At 36.0% G+C, this 22497-nt stretch overlaps 1 protein-coding gene across 1 annotated transcript in view; it reads left to right on the forward strand.

Annotated features, from left to right (window-relative positions):
- Positions 1-6866: 6866 nt before the first annotated feature.
- Positions 6867-22497, forward strand: part of Dyrk2 (Dual-specificity tyrosine phosphorylation-regulated kinase 2) — a 73956-nt gene continuing 58325 nt past the window's right edge. The window contains exon 1 of the mRNA XM_032433126.2: positions 6867-7422. The gene's annotated coding sequence lies outside the window, so the exon portion shown is untranslated. The remainder of the gene's footprint in view (positions 7423-22497) is intronic.

Raw genomic sequence — 22497 nt, forward strand, 5'->3', positions numbered from 1 at the left:
AATTAAATATAAATAATTCGTTTCTTTCCTTCTATCTCTAATTGGTTAGAAGTTGATTTACTGCAGAGTACACTCAACTTTTGTGACGCTTCACTTAAGAACTATAATATATGTATACTATACGACACAGTCTGCCTCCAAAGAGGAGCCCTGCTCTCTGCACAATCTCTAGGAAGCCCAACAGAAAATTTGCGCTATAAGAAAAAAAAAAGAAGATTTCTTATTTTTGCTCAATTTGCAATTGCAACGAGTCGTAAAAAATCATATCAACGCCTAGACGTTGCACAATTTGTTAGGCAGTGCAAGGGGGAAGGGTGGAGGGGAATTTGGGGGTAAGCGTGTGGCCGGAGACAACTCTTGACTGCCGCAACCCTAACAGACACGCCCACATGATGATTGCCTCTTTGTGTGTGGCACAACTTGTATTGCATTTTTTCATTTTTTTTATACTTTACTCAACTTATTCTCGCATATCGAATTTCATTCGATGCCACTTGAAATGAAGCAACTGAAGAACTTGGGAGCTGGAGAACTCGTTAAGATTTCGTTTATAAGCTATTGGATTCGACTGGCTAATCAAGTGTGGCGCATGATGAACTCTGATCGGATTTGATGGCTGTTCTTATACGCCTTTAGAGGGTATTATAATTTTGTTATGAAATATGTAACGCATAGAAGGAAACTAGAAGAAAACTGGCCTATGCAAACTAGTCTCTCAGTCTTAAAGCTATCTTCTTGAAACTCCCATAGGAAATATCGGTCGAAGACTTATTTGTTTAACAAGACCGTTGTTTTCCAAAACATTTTCATCAAAATCAGCATTTGGGAGATTCACTATTCTATTTTCTATGTGTAATCTTAAATAGTAAAATCTTCAACTTGCCGAAGGTATCCCCAGCTAAAGTATGAAAAAGTGTAAGGCGTAGAAGTTGACATCCACAAGTATATGTAGAATCTATTATATGCTTGATCAGTATAAATAGAAGAAGCCATGTCTACTTTTTCTTATAGAAATATAGAAATACTAGATGCGTCTGTTTTTTATATTTTTGTATAGCATATATTTTTAAAATAAAAGGAAAATCTTATTTACATTGAATGAGTATTTCATTAAAATATAGATTTCTTTCGTAAGGGTATTTATGCTTCGACGACTCAAAATCAAAACCCTTATCTTTGGTTTTATGAGCCAGACATTTCCCACAACATTTAAAATAAAAAGAAAAACTGCTTGCGCTCAGTTAGTTAACATTTCCCCATTTGATTTATTTGAACAATTTGGTCTTGTCTTGGACTCTGAACTCAGACACTGATTGACCTCGTCTGAAGTTTTATGTATATATGTATATGTATTTGATGTGCAGCTGTCAAAGCTCCTGGCACATTTTGGGCAACCGGTTCGTAGAGCACTTGGGAAATTCTTTTGAGTGAAAAGCCATAAACGAACCTAAGAGTTGGGCATTTAGATGCCACGCCTTATTGTCAACAATTTGATCTTTTGTTTACCAAACACACACAGATGCATATACATATTTCTTGACATTAGCTTTTAATTGACATTTGCCTCTGTTCGAGGTTCGATCTGTGTTGTGAAGTAATTAATTTATGCGTGCATTAACCGTTACGTTGATAATAAACGTACCGATCCGCGACAACCCGGTCTTATCTGTGAGCCGATTAAGTCCCGCCACAGTCTGGACAACTTTTCAAGTGCGCACAGCCCGTGGTCGGGGGTAGTTGAGGGTTTCTTTAAGTGCTAGCAGGGGGAGCTACGAGGGGGTCTCGACTCTTGTAATTATGAAACTGGAAATGGAAATGGAATTGGAACTGGGCCTGGACCCAGTCAACACACGAGCCACAACTCTGGCTCTGACATGTGCCTGTACTTATTTTCTTTGTGATTAATCTTCCAACTATCGCTGCCGGGAAGGGGTGGGTAACGCGGGTGTGTGTATAATGTGCATATAAATGAAGATTTACGTGCGGCCTGTGGCTTAGCCTATGCCTCAGCAGCTGACGAGGCGTCTGTCCCGTTGAGCATGTTCCTCGCACTGGTAGTTCACTGTGTCTGCTGCAAATGAAAAGTCTTAATCATGTTGAATTATTGTTCTCAAAGTCGCAGAGTTCGTTATTGCTTCCTGGACTGTCCCTTTAGAGAGCTATTGCCAAGAGTTATGTTGGGCCAAAACTGCATTTGGGCGCAGTTAAAGAAAAAATTGTTCCGCATTATTTCATTATATTGATGGATTTTATAATTTTTCACTCTATTCTCGAGTTTTGAATAATTGTTAGGTTAGTTTTGTTGCTGTGTTAATTTCAAAATATTTATGGTATATTCTTATTTAAACATTTATTTTATTGTTTCGATCCTTTTAGGGAGAGTTTTTATCATTTGACTTTATTCTCTCTTTAATCGGATGCATTAAGTTAGTTCAGGCATATTCTTACAAACATGACAAACACATGAATATTTAGAAATACTAATGTTTATTTTATTTATTTAAAATTGTTTTCTTCAGTTGCAAGTTTTAGTGAATTTGTTTCAATTTATTCTCACAAATTCAACATGTAATTATTATTGCATAAAATCAGTGGAATTTGTATTTCTTATTATATTTTTGAGCCAGGAACTTTTGTTTTAAATTATTAGTTTTTAATATTTGCAATAATTTGTTTTCATCTAAATTGTCTTTTATATACTTATAATCTATATCTGACAATAAACAATTGCTTAGAAAATAATAAAAAAAAAAGTTCTAACAATATATATTACTTTAGAGCTTTTTTTTAGGTTATATAATTCCGTATTATAAAGATCCAGCACGATGAATCTTTTTTTTATTTTTATGATTGTGTAACTTATTTATAAGTATGTAAGGAGCACCTGTAATAATTCCTAGGGACATAACCGGAAACCTTTGCCAGAACTGTCTAGGTTGAATTTTGATATTTTTAGTGGGTATATTTAATTTTTAAGGGAATACTTGGTAATTTTGAACTTGATATTTTCTAGTTTTTTATGATTTTATTTTCTTCTTGATTATTTCATATTATAAACTTTTAATTTTTTGTTAATAACGAATCTCATTAGACTTACGCTAACAAACACTCGTGATTGTTATATTTTGTGTTTAAAATTCTATTCTTTATTTTCTTTCCTTCTTAAGGCATTTTCCATATATTGTCTAGCTTGAGCTTTAGTCTTTTCGTAGCCCAAGAATGCGATGGTAAAATGTTAAGTAATAAAAATTTAATAGTCATGTTCATTTATGGTATACCATTAAGTTTTTTTTTTTCATTTAGAAAGCTTTTCCAACTTTCAACCTGCTGCCACCTTCACACACCCACATGCCACATGAATGCCATCCCGCACTCCTTCTCCCCCTCTCCCTCTACCTCCCCTGTGGTCAGCAGACTATTCAACGGCAAACGCATTTCGAATGATAATTTTCGAATAGGACAAGCACTACGAGCTACAAGTACGGGTATAAGAAGCAGAGTAACAAGTTCTATCGCAAGAGCAGCCCACATGCATAGCCTCTAAACGGGTTGCCACTTCGTTCTACAGCTTTTTTTTCTCTTTTCTTTCTGTCTTCATATGACAGGAAGAAATCCATCAACACGATAGACCAAGAAGAAGCAGAAGCAGAGAAAAACATGGTATAAAAGTTGCATTTAACACTCGCTTTCTTTGCGCGTCATCTCGGGGGCCTCGCTGTCGGGCATTACATTACGTTAGCCCCCCCCCCCCCTCCCTTCACCACGCTGCCCACAAACCGAACATTTTACACTGTCACGGGAAATTGTTTGTTTAACATGCGCGTTGCGTTTAAAATTACATGATGAGCCGCATTTATCAAAAACGAAAAAAAAAAAAAATGCGAAGCTAAAAAAAAAAAACAATTCATGAAGTAATCAAAACATTGCAGCTAAGACAAAAGACAATAAGAAGAACGGCAGGAAAAAAAAAACATTGTCAGAGCTCTAGACTCTGATGTCTTCTTCTTCCTCTACTTCAGCTGGAGTCTGCTGCTTCTTCTTCTCTCCTCGTGGTCCTACGCAAGTTTTTGCGTAGTCGCGTTGCTTTTTTGATTACTTTTGAAGTATATTTAGCTGCATGTCTGTCTGGGGTCGTCGGCGGGGTCTTCCATTCAATCGCCGCCAATTTCTGTCTCTCTCTCTCTCTCTCTCACTCTCGCTCTCTCATTGCCTGCCTGACCTATGCTGATTTCTTGGAAATAAATTATGATATTTCTTTACGTTCATTTTATCAGACTGCAAGATTTGTGAATTGTCTGGCTGGCTTCTGATGCTGATGCTGATTCTGATTCTGCAAGTAACCAGCACCTACGCAATCTGAAGTATTAAATGGAATGAAAGGGAGTAGAAGATACTAATAGAGTCAGTAAAAAGTAGAGGAGATAGAGATGTACGCAAGATGAATATTTGATTGATTGTTTTGCAGGAAGAACCATTCAAGCATACCAAGACTTAAGAGAACATGTACATAAGAAACAGATCCATAGATAAATAAGCGAAATACGAAAAAATTGATAGTTCTGCCTTTAAATCAAAAGACAATAACATGTAGTTAAAAAATAGATAGATAGTGTTAGGATATCTTCGACACGCCGAAGCTTTTATATCCTTTGCAGATACATACATATGTGAGAATAGGGAATCTCCTCAATATATATTGAAAGGGAATCGCTCAATATATATTGAAAGCAACCTACTTTTCGAGCGATCGTTCCTATGGCAACTATATAATATAGTAGTTGTAAGACGATCCTCAATTTATAGGAGACACTTTTAAGGCTAAGCAAGCCGCATTTTTTCAAATTCTCCTAAATGTCTTCCAGCTCCTAAGAAAAAAGCCGCACTATTCTTATCATTATCAGTAAAGCCCATAAAAATGAGCTCAACTAACCCATAATCTGGCTTATCAAGCAGCGATTCGTTTAGATCTTGACAATGTGGGCGTGTGCCGGCAGCGACACAGTTCCATATCATTTGCTCTGGCATGTTTTGGACAAGTTAGCACCAATAGCAGATGTTGATTATTCAAAGCACATCCCCAACATTTCCCATGTCTGTACACATTTTGTTATATATTTTTTTTTTCTTTCGAATTGTGTTGAGCTTGTTTTGATTTCTTGTTTTCTGGTTTTCCAGTTTTTACTCGATGCTCTCTCGGTCTTTCTTTTGCTTGTTGACAACAGCTGTGCCGTATGTTGTAATTGGAATAAACAATTTGTTGTTGTTGTTGTTGTTGTTGTTGTTTGATAAGAACTCAAATGCCCGCAGATTGTCGCTAAGGAAGATTTCTTCACAATTGTGCGTCAGATTGGGGCATTATCAGCTGTAGAGTTACTTCCTCTATGGCACATTTTAATCTACTTATTGTGAAATATATGCTTAATTTTTTATTAATTTCCTAATTTTAATACATTAAAAATCTTGCCCCAAGCTATAAATTTGCTCTGAGTAGCTGTTAAGCGACACTGTTACTTAACAGCCCAGTGTTGGGGCTACCACATGCGGCGCTGTTAACAGCTGGAGAGCGTGAGATGGAGAGAGCGCGCACAAGTGAGTTTGCAAATGTTGCTTTTGCTTGCTCTCCAGCAATGACAGAGATAGCAACAATAACAAGAGAGCGCCGCTAAGGAAATTATTTGCATTGCATTTCGAGGCTACGTTTTTGACTTTGCTCGAAGTGGCGCTTAAAGCGTTGCCAGACTGTCTGTCATTTGCTTTGATTTTCTTCATATCGTGATCAGCTAGTTTAACAGATTTGTCATGGGGCTATGCATCGGCACTCGGGGGGTTGAAATTCAAGTGCCCAAATGAAGGCCAATAAAATACAGTTCGTAACAATACAATTTCGATGGCCATCGGTCATATGCGGGCGTGACGATTATTTTGAAGTGTTTCGCATTTCGTTGAAAGTAATTTAATGTGCTGTCATTACCTACGCGATGAGGGTTGTTTTAAGCTCTGAGTAATAAGTAGCTGCTGCATGCAACATGATCGATCTGCATGCAGCTATGAAAGTGGACTCGGGGTAATTTATATTTAATGTGGGTTTGTTTGTCGTAATCGTGATAATGTTCTTGCGAGGGTTGTTATTTCAATGTAAGTTTATCTAGATACAACATATTTGACATAAGTTTTGTTTTTGAACATTGAATCAAGCATTACTCAACAGAATTTATCGACCTCTCTGTTTGTGTCGTCACAAAAAGACAAAAAGCCCGCTTAAACACACATACACATGCGTGCAGCGCCGCCATTCACCCACACGAACACCTTTTGTGTCCATACAGCACTCGCTCACTCCCTCTCGCTGCGTTTACACTCTCGTATACAATTATGCTGTTCACTGTGTTTACTTATTGCTGTGCATTGTTGTTGTTGCGTTGCTCTCACGCGCGGTCTTTCTCTCTCTCAAACTCTCTCTCTGTTGTGCTCTTTATTGTGTTTGCAGTGATGGTATTGTTGTTGCTGCTGCTTTTGAGCGTTTGCGTCGTGCGTTTGCCTTCTGCCTATGCGCTGTAATATGTGAATACTGGGGTATTTATGTTTCTCTGGAATTTAACATAGCATACAACCTTAACTTTTGACTATGAAATCAATTTTATTGAAGCTAATGACAGTATCAGACGCATCTTTGATATATATACATATGTATCATAAAAGCTGTCTGCTCAGATATAACAGAAATACAATTATAGGGCATACACAGCGTCGTGCGTGTTTAACAAACTTCCTCCGACTCGTTTTGGTCGTTGCTTTTGTCCGTCGCTTGCAGCTGCTGTCGCTGCCGCTGTTGCGCTGACTGCTGCCAGCAGACTCTTATTGGATTTCAGTTCAGAAAATTTGTTCGCGCTGTGCGGTTGTGTGGAGCGGAAAGTTGAAATTCACTTTCAAGTTGCCCATAAGATTTTTCATTTGTTTTCCACTCGTCGTTCGTCGTTGGCGCATTGTTGATTTCAATTGTGAGAGAAGCGGCAGCAGCAGCAGCAGTATCCCAAGAAACTGCAGTCGCTGATGTTTGGGTTCTATTCGTAATCGGAGTCGGTGCAATAAAACGCGGCAATAAATCCAATTAAAATTACAAAAAAAAAAAAAGTAAAAATCTGTAAAAAAAAAATTGAAAGTGAAATTCGTCGACTAAATTACAACGGTAAATCAAAAACAACGCGACGACGCATTAAAATTTTTTGAATGAAACGCTAATAAGAAGCAGCCCGTAAAAATAAATTGCAAAATCTAACGGCAAATAATTATATTAATATTCATTTAAAGCTAATGTGTTTAACAGTTTAACAAAATAAATGAAAAGTGTTTCTTTGGTGTGCAATTTATTTAAGCGATTCCCAATAGAATTCAAGCAGCATCAACAGCAACAACAAACACAAGGTACGCAAAGTTCGAAAGAAGAAAGAAGCAGAAACTCATTTACAGTTGGGCAAGCAGATGAAATATTCACCCTACGAAAGGTGTACTAAAGCACACACACACACACACACAGATGAGAAACCTTTTTGTTCGGCTGCAGCCACCACAACAACAAAATGCGAATATTTTGTTTTTTTTTTTTTGCGCTGCCCAAAATGAAGTTTTTTGTCACACGCTGAGAGCGAAAGAGAGTTTTGGTAGAGTTTCGCAAAAGAGCGCATAGAATCGGGAGAGTTGTGCAGCATCTCATAACAAAGAGAGTGCAGAATATGTGAGTTTGTCTATGTATGCAAATCCTTTTGGAATAAAGTTGTGGGAAAACTCATTGAAATGCATTTTTACTCACACAAACAAAATTGTGTACATTTGCATAGGATAAAAAGAAGTCTTTATAAATAAAATCCAATTGATAAATGAGAAAAGATACCCAAAGCAATATATTTAAAAGTTTATTATACTTGTTTCAAGCTTTTGTCATTCCACATTTAATGTACTATATAGAATTTTGTAAATGAAGAGCTGAAAAATCATAGAAAATATATCTGTAATTGAAAGTTTGACTGATTTTCCCTTCTTCGGCTTCTTGCTTTAAGGTCCTTTATAAAAAAAATTTATGTATATAAAGTCGCGAAATGTGAGTTTAGATATATTGTGGGATTTTCCTTGGTATTGCTCAAACATGAATTGCTTATTGACAAACGTTTAAATATAATCAAGATGTAAAATCATTTTAAAGCGTATACAGATTGATTTATATGACAAAATATCAGTTTAAGGCAACAGCTCTCAAATATTTATGATTACCAGAATATACTACATATAAAATCAAATATGGGTCGCCCTTGCCCAAATACAGCACGTTTCAAAGTCATAAATCTTATCGGCAATCTCAGCTGATGTTGAATACAATATCAATTAATGTTTTGTTTAAACATTTTGTCGGGTACGATGACATTTGAAATAAATATTGTGGAATATAGTATTTAATTACCGATTATATCACTTGCGAACAACAAATTGCCGGCATTTGTGCTCTGCTCTCATTCAATCTGTTTCTCTCTCTCTCTCTCTCTCTCTCTCTCTCTCTATAAAATACATAAATTTTGTTTTGTTTATAAATAAATATCAGATTCGTAGCGCCACTTGAGGTAAACGTGCACGACAGATAAGGTTTAGAAAAATAAAAAGTAATTATTTATTGAAATAGTTTTCATTATTTAAATGTTTACACATACGAATTATTGACAGCTGTGAATTTTTGTATAGCTTCCATTTTTTTTAACTTAATTTAAGTCTATTTTACCTTTTGCATCTTCTTGTTTCTAAGCACTTTTTTAGCTGCTTGTTTGAGCACTTTGACTATTCAAAATTTATTTAATTTTGTGCTGAAAATGTGTTTTACGTTTCTTGGCAGCTTTTTCCATTGAAGCAAATTTTCAATGGCATTTTTCTCTTGGCCTAGCCTAAACGGATTTTAATTATGCTTTGGCTGGTACAGTGCTCCCTCGCTAACCGGAATACCATACAAATTCACATTAATAATTATTATAATATTTTAAGTGATTAATCGATTTGCTTGGGCTGCGTATTAGAATCTTTCTAAAATTCAATATCTTAAATATTAATATATAAATCATTTAATATGTTTGTGGATTTGTGACTTCAACTAAAATTCTGTTTTCTGCACAACTTTTAAAGGAGGGAATACTGTACAAAAAACTCAATTCTTTTGCTTGAAGTCAAACACATTTAAAGAACAATCAATAAAAGCCGTACACCCTAGAAATGACACCAGGTGAAACTTTCGCACAAGAAAGGCAAGAAAAAAAAAGAGAAGAGAACTAAAAATCAATTTATAAAAGCATCGATATTGTTGTCAATGTCGTTTGCGGGTTGAGCTAATGAGCAGTCAAGGGGGAACAAGAGGGGCTGAGGTTCTCAAAGGCTAAAGAAGATTTAAATCAGCACCGAAACGTGGGTTAATTAAAGCCAAGCCATGCACACACATACACGCACTCAGAGAGACTTGAGCAAAAAATCGTATATATAATTGCTGACGTTCAGATACCAGTGAAATTTAACGTATCTGACAGATGTTTTTTCTTTATCTTATTTTATTTGTCTTTGCGGCCCCCCTTTGGGCTAATCAATGCTTTGTTTATTGTTCGACTTAAGAGAATTGTTAATAATCTTAGCTTGTTTTTGTTTTGCTTTATGTCTTTTTGTTGTTGTTATTTTTTGCTCATTTGTTGTAATCAATTTGCAGCACGTGTTTGAATGTAGTTTTTGCTGAACTTTCCATTTCACTCAGCAGCTGTGCCATAAAAGCTTATTGCTATATAAATTCTGCAGGGCTTGCTGCTATAAAACTCAGAAATAAAAATATTTATTTTAGCCTAATTAGCTACTTGAGTAATAATTAAACTGTCCATATAAACTGATCTCTATAATATGACACATATTTTAATGGTGAAAACTTTTTAAAAGAGAGGGCTTAATGCAGCCTTACACACTCAGAAGCTCTCTTTAATATGCATCCTGTTTAAACTGTAAGAAATGAACTCCTTGTAAAAGCTGCTTGCTTTTAAACTGTGGATCCTTTAAGTTGAGAGCACCTGATCTGTCTGTGCTCTCTCCATTAAAGATGCTTGCTATGAAACTGCAACTTTTTATATATATTTTGGTCAAGTGCACTCTTTGCTATGCCACATAACAATTATTTATTTATTTATTTATTTATTTATGCTGTTGCTCTAAGTACTGCTCTTAGTGCTGCATAGTAAATTGAATATTTAAAAACATATGCATATCAAAAACGTTCTCTTACGCTCTCTCTACCTGTCTCCCTCTCTCTTGCGCCATGTCACTGTCTGCCTGCTATGACACTCGTCAAGCTATGCAAATGCATGAAATGAAATTTTTCTGCACTGTTTAGAAATTCTAATGAAATATTTTTTGTAGTTTTTTGTTATATATTATATTTGAGCTCTTTGTGTTGTTGTTTCTGCGAAAGACACACGCATAAACCACTCACAGTGACACAATTCGTATGCCCTCAGGTGTGATTTGCTTATATATATTTTTTATTTCCACTCGTTATGGTCCCGCTGAAGTATCATATGGAGATGGAACAACAAAAAAAAAAAAAGCTAACCCACTTGCGGACCCCTTCCTAACGGACTTACTTAAAATGCTATTACCATAAGTATTTACTTTGTAGTTATAATTTCGTTTTCGTTTTTTTTTTCTGGCCATTTGCGCAATTTTATGATGTGAGCTAAGGTTTCGGGTGCCAAAAGTGCCGTTAGGCGAGCGAGTAACCCCTCAAGAAATAGCCAAATAAAATATTTTTTTGCACAAATGATGTCCATAAAAATAAAACTTCAAAAACCCCTACTAGAGGTCGCCCTATAAAATGTTGTAAAACCATTAAAAAACAAAGAAAATTGCATAGAACGCAGAAATTTCAATCAAACATTTAAAACCACTTCAAGTAGACCTACCCAAAGCTTTTTGAGCTAGGTCAATGCCATTACTATAATTAATCTTGAGTATAAAATCTTTCTATAAAATCTTTACGCAAAAATTCACTTAACACTTGAATGGATCGTACAATTTTAAATTTTATGGCAGCACACGCCCCAAAGTATTATCAAATGCGATTAGAAAATCGAGACTGAACTCGGGTAACAAAGTTCCTGGCACCCCCTATAAAAATATATATTTGCTTGTACACAGTACACTATCATTTAGGGGCTGGCAAACGGAAAGAAACCGATCACACAAACTTTTAATGATCAGCAATTTAAGTATATATACACGTGCTTCAGTCGAATGTGTCTGACTAGGGAGGATACCCTGTAAAAACAACTGTAGGAGATGGAAAAAACTGATTTAGTAATTTGAAACGAAAATATTCTTCAACTATGGCTTGTATTCGTAAACTGTTCGGTTTATGGTCTTCAAATCTTCAAAACATCGATATCGACATCGATATTTATCAAATTGTGGAAATGGCGAAAATTATCGAAAGGGAAATATATCGACTAACCATGTCGCCTTTAATCAAGAACTTAAATACTTTTTAGTATCTGAGCTGCCATCCTTTGCCTGCTTGCCAAACACATGCAAAATAAACCAATATTACCCATTTACACATAATTTTAATAGGTTTATTATTACTATTCTTTGCCTTATCAGACTGATAACATTAAATTCATTTCGAAATCGCAGAAAACTTATCAATGAGCTGCGAATCGAATGACACAGAAAGTATCTGCGTTTATCAAGGGAGACTCCCAAAAAAAAACAAAACATGAACCAAAGCTTCCGCAAAAATTTGATGACAAATTTATGATTCCAATGAAGCGACGGATGAATCTTGCATTCAGCAAAGCTACAAAAACAGGTGTAACTGGCACAAAGAAAGAGAGAGAGAGAGAGAGAGAGAGAGAGAATGGGAGAGAGAGAGGGAGAGATAAGGAGAGTGAGTGAGCAGATAGTAACATTATGAAAACAACACGAAATTCATTGATACGCAAATTGCTTAACAAAGGTGTTGGATTTGAGTAGAAGCTACGTGAGGGAGAAAGGGGGGAGGGGGGGAGTGCGGTGGGGGGAGTGCGGTGGGGAGAGGCGGATAAGCAACTATAATAATCAGTTGTCAGCCAGGCAAACAGTATGAAACGTTTGAGAGTCTGAATAGAATCGTGCAAATATATAAAAATATTCATATGCAAAGCTATACAGTGAACGGTCGCTAAAAAGAACACAGAAATTTGAATTGATCAGAAATCAATGAAATAAAATAATAAATAGATACAATATACAATATTGGAATATAGAAATCAATGCAAACGAAAGTCAACTTTTGCCTCTGAGCGTGCTCCTTAACAAGTGTCTACTGTATATGAACATATGTAGGTAGATTGAAAATAGAAATTTGAATTGATCCGAAATAAATGGCAATCAGAAATCAACGCTTGCACATGAGCGTTCTCTTTAACAAGTGTCTACTCTTTGTGTATATAGATTGTATGCTTATATTTAGCAATTGGAGAATCACGTATGCCCCTGACAAGTACGTCAGAAGTGTTGGCATAAGTTGTCATAAATCTAGCAACAATTGTCCGCGACTATACAAAACGTTTCTACTATATAGTTTATGTAGTACTCATATATATTACAGCTATAAGGTTTCTTGATCTAACCTAAGCTATACATGCAACTGTTACAAAATATCGGCTGATTACATTGTGATTTACTGTAGGAAGTGCAATTGGTGTGTATTTTTATTTTTCAATTTTATTTCCCAGCCATTTAATACTCAATGCGGCATTATTTTTCTATTCGATACAAGCGACGAGGTTATCAATTTTGTAGTTGCGTTTATCTTTTGTGCAAAGCATGACAAAGTTTCTGATAACTAAATGTATATTTATGATATTGAAAAAAACCCGAAACTTTAAATTATAATCTTGATAAGCTACAAACCTTTAGATAAAAACAAAACAGAAACTTGTTTTTTACCACTAATTATGCTTGAATGAGTAAATAAGATTAATCTGTTGTGGGAGAGTTGCGTATTTTAAATATCTATTTAAAGACTTGCTAAATCAGAGTTAATCAGAAAAATATCTGGTTAAGGCCGAGGTTATGCACGTGTGAGTTATGCGTTATTCATATGAAGAACAACAAAGACAAATTCGAGTTGTTTTTTTGGAAATATTTGATATTGTTTTTAAACATTATTTAGTTGCTCTATATTTAAGGTATTCGAGCTCCATAACTATCTATAAATTTGCTCTGTTTAGAATTTGCAAATTTCTGCATTATTTTATATCGATTCTCGAGCTTTACTTTAATCAAGTTTGTTTATTTGGCAAATTTTGAAAATAAAATACATTTCTTGGCAGTCTTGAATGATATTTTCTAATCGTATCTTGGCTAACATTTTGCTTTAACTTCACGCAAATACTATAAGCTATATATAACTAAATGGCATTTCCTTTTGCACTTGGCTGTTTATTGATAATTTAATCACATGTTTATAAACAGTTTGTAATGCCTAAGTGCAAATAAAATGACTAAACTACAACTTTTTTTTACTTTTCTTCTATTTGCAGTTTCGGTGAGTCAAAATGCATGAGCTGTGGTAATAATGTGGTAAATTAAGATTAAAGGTAGGCTTTCAGTTTATAGCTAGTCAGACCCTAAACATAGAGATTTGTATTAAGTTGGAACTAGCTCGCAATAGTTACACACGCCAATTCAAGCAGATCTTTTATGACTCTTTTCCGTCTTGCTGTTGCTAGACATCTTTCATCTAACCTTCTCTTGAGTCTTATAATATAATTATTGCGCCTACGTCAGCTGCTATTTTTCGTCTCAGCTCTCTCATAGGCCTTTAGGCCTTCGGCAGATCAGTTTAACCGAGTGCCAAGCGACACCTTCAATTGAAATTGATTAGTCGAGCTCGACAAGCGCACATAAGCAAAAAACAAATAATTATTTAATTAAGCTAACAGTTGGCAATATTTAAATGTAACAAAGCTGAAGTAACTTTGGCTTCAAGTGTCTCGAGGTAGAGAACCTGCTGGAAAACCCAAAGTGCAGTCGCAATGCGAAACTGTAGATAAGTTTTATGATATGATATGATATTGGTGTCTTTATACACTTAAATGGGGTGTTTTGATTTAGTCAGTTTATATGTAGGCCAGTCTACGCGATATTACATTAAAAAAAGTAAGAGGTTCTAGTCGGGAGCTCGCGACTAGGGGATACCCTGAACCCTCTTCTTCCAATTATTATATTATATATTAGAAGCTATATGTCAAGCTAGTTGACTCTAGCTCTTATTATTTACTTAAATTACCCAAAAAACAGAATGTTGATATCGATTTTTATCGATTGCTTGGAAACGGAGTAACTTATCGATTATCAAACTCGATCTGCGCAGGCACTAGGAGCACCTACATCTATAATTTCAGGCCTCTAGCTCTTGTAGGTTGTGAGATCGGACGGACGGACGTACGGACGGACAGACAGACGGACATGGCTAGATCGACTCGACTATTGATGCTGATCAAGAATATATATACTTTATGGGGTCGGAGATGCTTCCTTCTGCCTGTTACATACATTTGCACAAGGACATTATACTCTTTTTAACCATTTTCAATGGGTTCAGGGTATAAAAATCAAGTCCGCCGAACAAGTCTCTCGGGCTTTATTTGATTCAAACACAGTTCGCTTTTCTTTGTAGAAAATGTTGTTGGCCGGATCGGAGCCTTATATCATATACCTGAAATAGATCGGTCGAAAAACCAGCTGTGTATCAATAAAGTCAGAAATAAGTTTCTGTTGAAAAGCAAAAAAAAAAACTACTCATTTTTAATAGCATCATATAGTTTATATAGCAGCATTAAGTTGAAATTTGAGTTTCCCAGTGAAAATATATATTTATATGATTATAATGTAGCTCATCTCAAGTGTCAGCAAGTGTATTCAATATCCAGCGCCTCAAAGTCAACTCTTTAGCTTGTTTCGGGTTAGTCACTGGCAGCTGTCAAGCAAAATAAAAACAAAAGCAAAACAAAAAACATTTTTTGCCAGACCTTCAAAACTTTCCCATTTCCGTGGGTGGATTTTGGCACTCGAGGCACTTGTCAAGTGCACCAAAGGCGGGGCTGGGGGCGGGCCATATACGCTGTGGAGTGTCCAAAGCTGTTGCGTGTGTTTTAAGGTCGTTTTAGTTTTTGTTTTTTTTTTTCGTAATGTGAAGGAACTACTTACTCATTCATAATTTAATTGTTGGCGAGACCTTTCTGTGTCTCTATTGTAATTGGAACTCAAAAACGACACTCAATATGCCCGTTCAAGTTGATAACAATTTTCCTTCCTTTTGTCATAGAGAATTGGGTCTTGGTCGGCTGCGTATCCGTCAGATACGCGCACGCATGAGGGCGTGTGCTGATGAATAACTAGAAAACGACAACGACAGCACTTGTTGGACAACTGAAAACGAAAATTTAAAAACAGCAACAACGAATATTATTCGTTTTCTAATTATGAGTTCTTAGTTCTTTTGCCACTTGTTCAAAACTGGGTCAAGACTTTGAGGAAAACTTGGCTATGAAAAAGTGAAATCGCAGCTGTAATTAAAATTTAATCATTGGCATTTGTTCAACAATTCTCGCATCACTGACTTAGTGTGTATCTCCCCCTCTCTCTCGCTCTCTCTCTCGCTCGCTCTCTCTAATTACCACTTACACTTTTGCTCATAGATTCTTGAGGGGGCCGCTGCTATTGTAATTAGCCTGCTTATAAAATGCTTGTAATTAAGTGTTAACACCTTGACAGCATTTGCCTGAGATGATGACATTGCTGTCTAGACAGAGGAGCAGCCTATTGATTGAGGCTTGAGACAAGCGCGAATTGAATAAAGTTTTGGGCTGAAAAATGTGAAGAATGTGGTTGCACTTTAATTGCAACTTATTTGAAGGGATATTTTATAAAGCTTAAAAATTATATTGTTATTATCAGATATATAAATATATTGTAGAGAAACATGCATTTGAAGCCACTTTATGCCACATGCTAAGAATGTCGTAAAATAAATAAAAGTATGAAAAGAAACTTTGAATCAATCAGTGTTATATTTAAATTTAATAATTTTAGTATAAGATTATATATACATATATGTAAATAATGCCTATGCAGATGGTAAGACATTTAAAAATTGAAAGTTTGACCCACAGAGTTCACTTTCAAGCTTGGCTACAGTACTTACACTTCCTCGAGTGCATGATGACTCCTTTTTTTATTCTGTCTGACAGCTTAATTAATTTTAATTACAGCCCATTGCTCTTGGTCTGTAATCAGCTTACAAAAATCAAGAAATTATAATGAATTATTCATAATGAACTGCCTTTTCTTACCCTTCATCGCGCTGTCTCTATAACTCGCCCACTCTCTCTCTCTCTCTCTCTCTCTCTCTCTCTCTCTCTCTCTGTCTCTGTAGCTAATTGCACAATCGCCTCAACGGCTCAGACACAAAAGTAATCAATGGACCAGCTGTTGCAGCTGCCTTAACTCAGCAGCACACTGCATACTTCTTTTATTTTTTTGAGTGGGCTTATATGTTGTACACGTCGCTTAGACAAAAAAAAAAACATAAAAAGCTTCTTCATCAGCCAAATTTATAACGCGATTTCAGTGTCTGGCTGCCCACAAATAACGCACGTTATATGCATTTCTCAATCGATCAATATGTCACATCTATCATTATAACATTTTTAACATTAAGCAACATTTAGAAATATTTCTCAATGCAACTTTTGGGCACAACAAGTCGCAACACAATTCTGACTGCGCCGATGACGTTGGCCACAAACTTAATTAGGCGTTTCGCACAGTTATTGGTGGGCAGCACGCGGCCACCTTCGTGATTTTTAGCTAATATTTCTACTTATCTTCCCTCTCTCTCTCTCTCTCTCTCACACAGTTGGTTTTGCTTGCCAGTAGGTTGTGCAAGGCGCTCCAAAATTGAACTTGGGCCCCATTGGCATTGCACTTTGCGGCTTTGTTTTGTTGCCATTGACAATTTGTTTTGTTAGTTGAGAAATGGCTGTAAAAAAAGCTAAGCTTGAAAGCTTACTTAAACCATAAGGTGAAAATGTTTAACAAATTGGACTATCTAAATTCATCAGAAGCTAATAAAAAAATAATATAAAAAAATGTGAATATATTTTACACTTATTCAAATAGGTCATAGAAAATGTACTAATAGTAATTTCTTAGTACATTATAAGTGTACTGAATTAATGAAGAACTAAAATAATATATTTTTTATTTATTAAATTATTTAGTATTTTATTTATATTAATATATAAATAGAAGTTTTTAGTTGCTGTTAGAGCTTAAACTGTTTGAGAATTTCAAGAAAATTTAAAATATATATGTAAAGAGTGACATATTTTGCATGGTTATTTAACACTTATTTTGTTTGTCTTAAACTAATAATATTGTGGTCATATATTAATTAAATATTTAAACTTCTCAAATTTGACGAAAAACTGGATAACTAACTTTTTATGTACGCTAACAATTATCTGAAAATAATATATGCAACAAAATACAGTAATTATCTAAAAATACACAATCATTAAAGATTTGAGCGTAGGCTAAAAATTATACGTTAGCTAATTGAGATTAATTGAGTTGAATATTTAAAGATCTTCTATGCTTGTGCCAGGTAAATAAAGCTGACCAATTGCATATATGGCCATATATGCTCATCTGATGCCCTTTGGGCATTTCCTTACCCGTTTAAAAATGATTTAGAGTAAGAAATAAAAAACCCGTTAGTAAGTGATTCTCTCTTGAAGCCTCCACTGCTGACCACAGCAATCAGTTTCCGACTCATCTTAACTCAACGCATCAGCTCGCAACTTCACCCACGAGCAAAACCCGTTGAAATCTGACTAAGCCAGTGGCCATCCACAATATATTAATGCCCCAGAGATTATGCCAAAGACAACAGCAACAACAACAACAACAGCAACAAAATCAACAAGGTATATCGTTTACCGTTTTAACAAAATAAAAAAAAAAACTAAAAAGTTTATTTATGCACTTCAACGCCAAAGCAGAAGCAGAAGGAACTTCTTCAACCGCAAAATAATGAGTTGCACCAAAGCCAAAAAAAGAACAAAGCATTAAAATAAAAAACATAAAAGAAAAGTTAACTCTAGAGAACCGAATATTAAATACACTTGCAGACATATATCAGAAGTCTATTTGGGGATAGATACAGTCTGCAGTAAAAAGTCTAATCTAAGCCAAGTTTGGCTATAAGACTGACAGACTAGAAACCAATATCGACTGTGCACATGAATTAATATATATAAAGATCAAAAATATATATATTTATCTATAAGGCTTATCGTTCAATGCTAAACACTTTTTAGGGCAAAGTAATTATACCTTCTGTAAGGGTATATATATAAAACTCGAAAGAACCGCAACGAAAACAAAGACGAGACAAGAATCGGACTAACAAAGCTTTCGGCCATAAGCAAAATTTTAACATTTTCATATGCGCTGTGGGACGGACATGACTCGACTCGACGCGACGCGACGCGACGCGTCGTCTTCAAAAAGTTTTAGGTCAAACCGCAGTTGCAGTCGCAGCTCCTGGCTAACAACTGCAACTGCAGCCATCCACTTGAGTGCGGCGTCTGTCCCTGTTAGTTGGCCGTCTGTCTGCATCCTGCGTAGAGAGCATATTATATTTCAGAACCTGGCCAACAACAGCTGTGCGACGCCTTTGGGGCGAGACTTGAGCAATGCGAAACCAGTTTCCAGTTTAAGTTTAAAGCCCAGACTCGGACTTGGACCCGGGCTACAGACGGCAGACGGCAGCTGTAAACAATCAGAGCTAACTGCATGGCAGGCACTCAGCCATGAAAAATGAAAAATGAATGATGATAATGACGACGCCGACGACGACGACGATGATGACGAAGACGGAGGAGACGTCGCCCCAACTGCGGGGCCACTTCTTGGTTGGTGCTGCTGATCTTTGCGCAGCAAAAGCCGTTGACCAAAAAGGCTTCATACAAAACACTTATTGTTAGTGGGCCTGCACTGAGAAAATTAAGGGCAGAATATTTGCACTCATTTCAACATTAGCATCTCTCATCTGCATCTCTAATTTTTCAGTCAATCTCAGCCAATCATATTTCCATCTATATTTCCAAAAACAAAATATATATGGCAAGTAAAACCTTTGAAACAATATAAACATTACAATCCTTTTAAATGCGAACCCTGAGTCTATGGATTTGATAATGTTTGTTAATCTTCTATGCAAGGCGAGAAATTTAAATACCTATAAAGTTTTCAAGAACTTAGATAACTATTTAATTCTAGCCTCGAAATATCTATAAGCTATAGCATAAATAGAATTTGCCTCTTTAATAAAAAAAACAGTTATTCCCTTATATTTGGAGGTTTGAACTTGTATGTTTATACAGAATATATAGCTATTTTTTTTACTATATTATATATTTAAAAAATTCGTTTAATTTCCTCATTTTCTTTTTGTTTTTGCACCAATGCCACATATTTACATATTCATAATTATCTTAAAGCTTATCTTAAGCTAGTTTTCTTTTTCTTTTCGCTGAGTGTACGCGTGTTGTGTATTGCTTTGGCTTGTGGCTTTGGTCTGGGCCAACAATTTCCTGCTCCTGGCCAAGTTGGGGTGCATCTACCTGCGCTCTGGCCAGCAGCTTCTAAACAAAAACCCGATTTCGTACAAGTATCTCCACATCTGCTGCCCTTTGCTGTTGATGTTGCTGCTGCTGCTGCTGCTGCTTGTTTGGTTTATGGATACTCGAGCTCAGGTTTTGCTATTTGTAGTCGTACTTTGAAGTTGAGAGCTGAAAAAATAAACCGGTTGCCAGGTTCATAGGCGCTTTGTTTGAAAGTCGACGCGGTCTCGCCTTGTCGTAGGTACTTACTCGTACTTACCTTACTTATGTATATAAGCTGCTTCTACCCCCCCCCCCCCTTCGGCAACCCACTCTTTTGGCTATTCTAGTTTTATGTTTTCTATTTTTTAGAATACGCCATTTTTCACAATTTTTCTCGCCTTGAAATGCTCGACTGCGCGCGTCCTCAGCATTTGGCGTACTTTTCTAGTGGCTGTAACAGAATCAGGCTTTATAAAATACTACTCTATTAAACTTGTTTTTGGCTCGTTTGGCTTTTTGTTTTGATTATGCCTGTTGCGGCTGCAACTGATGATGATAAAGGGTTTATTGACTTTATTATGGTTTGTTATGCAGGTCATTAAATTAAACATTTAGACTATGGGAGGCGCCTTGAAATTATGATACTTTAAAGAAGAATAATTGAACAAAATATGATGGTAAAATGAGTTACAAATAAATGTAATAGAGATTGAATATAAGCACGATGAAAATAAAAGATATATAAATGTACAATTTACATTTGTCCTTAATTCTATTTATTCAGAAAAAGGCTCAGTTAAACTGAAAAAAATGTCTTTATATCTAAAGAGAAATTCTTCCTTTTGTTCTATCGCTCGCTCTTCTACTTTGCTCTTTAATATGAAACTCTTTCTCATGCTGAACTCAAAGTAGGCACGCCCTTTAACAGCCATACCAAAAAATGTGGCCTAGGTATTAGCCATGACTTCAACCTGCGCATTGACAGCCACTTCTTGTTATTTGCTGATGTCTGCAAGCTACCATAAAAGTCGCAGCTTGGCTCAGCCATGAAACTGGTTGAACTTTAACAACAACAATAACAACAACAACAACAACAACAACAACAACTCAAATTGCTTTTGGCTTGATGGTGCATTTGGTGCACATTGCTGCCGGTTTCTCTTTTATGGCCAAGACAAGTTCTTGACACTCAAAAGCCCAGCAAGCAGACAACAACGCCTACAGCCTAAATTGTATCTACAAGTGCGAGCGTTACTGTAGCTGTATCTGTGGCTGTACAGAAATCAACTTTGAATGCCTGCCTGCCTCGCTGCGTAGCGTACCTTCAATCATTCAATCACTCATTCAATGCAATCGCAGTTGCAGTTGCAGCTGAGCGAGCCGATAAACGCAGGGGCAGTCAGCGAAGCGTGCCCCACACGCACACACACAACACAAGTACAACTACTAGATACCACCTCTCCATTTCCCCACTTCTGCCCCCTGCAGCTCTGATACTAGCAGTTAAGTTAAATGTAATTTAAAATCAAAACGCAGCCATTATTCGATTGCCCACATAATAAATGATGTAAAAAGTAGGCGGGCGATCACAAATCTCAGACACGGCAGAGGTCTAACAACGGGGTTGCGGGGACCTAAAGAAATGTAGTCTACCAAATTATAGCACGAAAAATGTTGTGTAGCATACTATAATATTTTTTTTATATATTTATTTAAGAGCACTTCGCTCTATTTGAATGCACCGAAAACTGTGTTGAAAAATTGCAGCTTACCAGGCAACATTCGAAATAGACTTTAGTAATGCCCAATTGTAATTTTCATTTCTTCTTCATTAAAATAGTTGCGTATTGTTATGTACTCTATATTGAAATATATTTATGCTCGAAGGATTTTGGTTTGGCAAGAGGAAATGCAAGCATTGTTGAAATTGACATAAAAAATCGTACAACTACTTGTGCTTTATATAACTAAGACTTTCAATATTTTATTATGAAACCATTTAGATAGATAAGCCCTATGTCCAAAACAATTTACCATGAACTTTACAATGATCATATGAAATGTATGATATAAAATATACATATTTATTGAAAATACTTATATTTAAGACACGATCAAATGTCTGAAGGCTTTAAAAGCAATTAAATGTAATTTACAATGAACTTTACAATAAACATAAAAAACATTTATCAGTTAGTTATACTTTCCTTTTAACACTGGCCAATGTTCCGTCTGCATCTACCAATACACCCGATTAACTTTCACAGCAGGGTATTAAAACGCATATTAAAAGCATTTACTTATGTAGATGGCGATAAGTCAGCGACAAATTTACGGCAAGCATATGCAAACCCCGAGATCCAACTGGCTGCCTCAAATGTAGTTATAAAGCAGCAGCCTTTGGCCTGGGCCACAGACACCGCTGTCCAGTTGATAGCGACTGCTGTGCGGGGGCCTGGTGCGAGATCACTGGCGATTTGCCGACTACTGTGCGAAAAAATCGGGGTGTGCACGCCAAAAAAAAAAAAAAAAAAACAAATGCAAAATAAAATGTAAGAAACAAAATTGTGTAAATGGTCTCTCACTCAACTGTTTTGAACGTTAATTTACGCCAACTGTTTGGCCAATGCACGTTGTTTGCTTTCAGTTTCATTATGACTCGAAACAAGCCGAAAAATCATGCAATTGCAGTTGTTGTTCTTGTTGTTGCCAACATGCTGCATGCAGATTGCAACATTCATTTTGTATCTTTCGGGTTTCTGTTTGCCGCTGCTGC

Source organism: Drosophila virilis, chromosome 4 (genome assembly GCF_030788295.1).
Source record: "Drosophila virilis strain 15010-1051.87 chromosome 4, Dvir_AGI_RSII-ME, whole genome shotgun sequence".
Lineage (NCBI taxonomy): Eukaryota > Metazoa > Arthropoda > Insecta > Diptera > Drosophilidae > Drosophila > Drosophila virilis.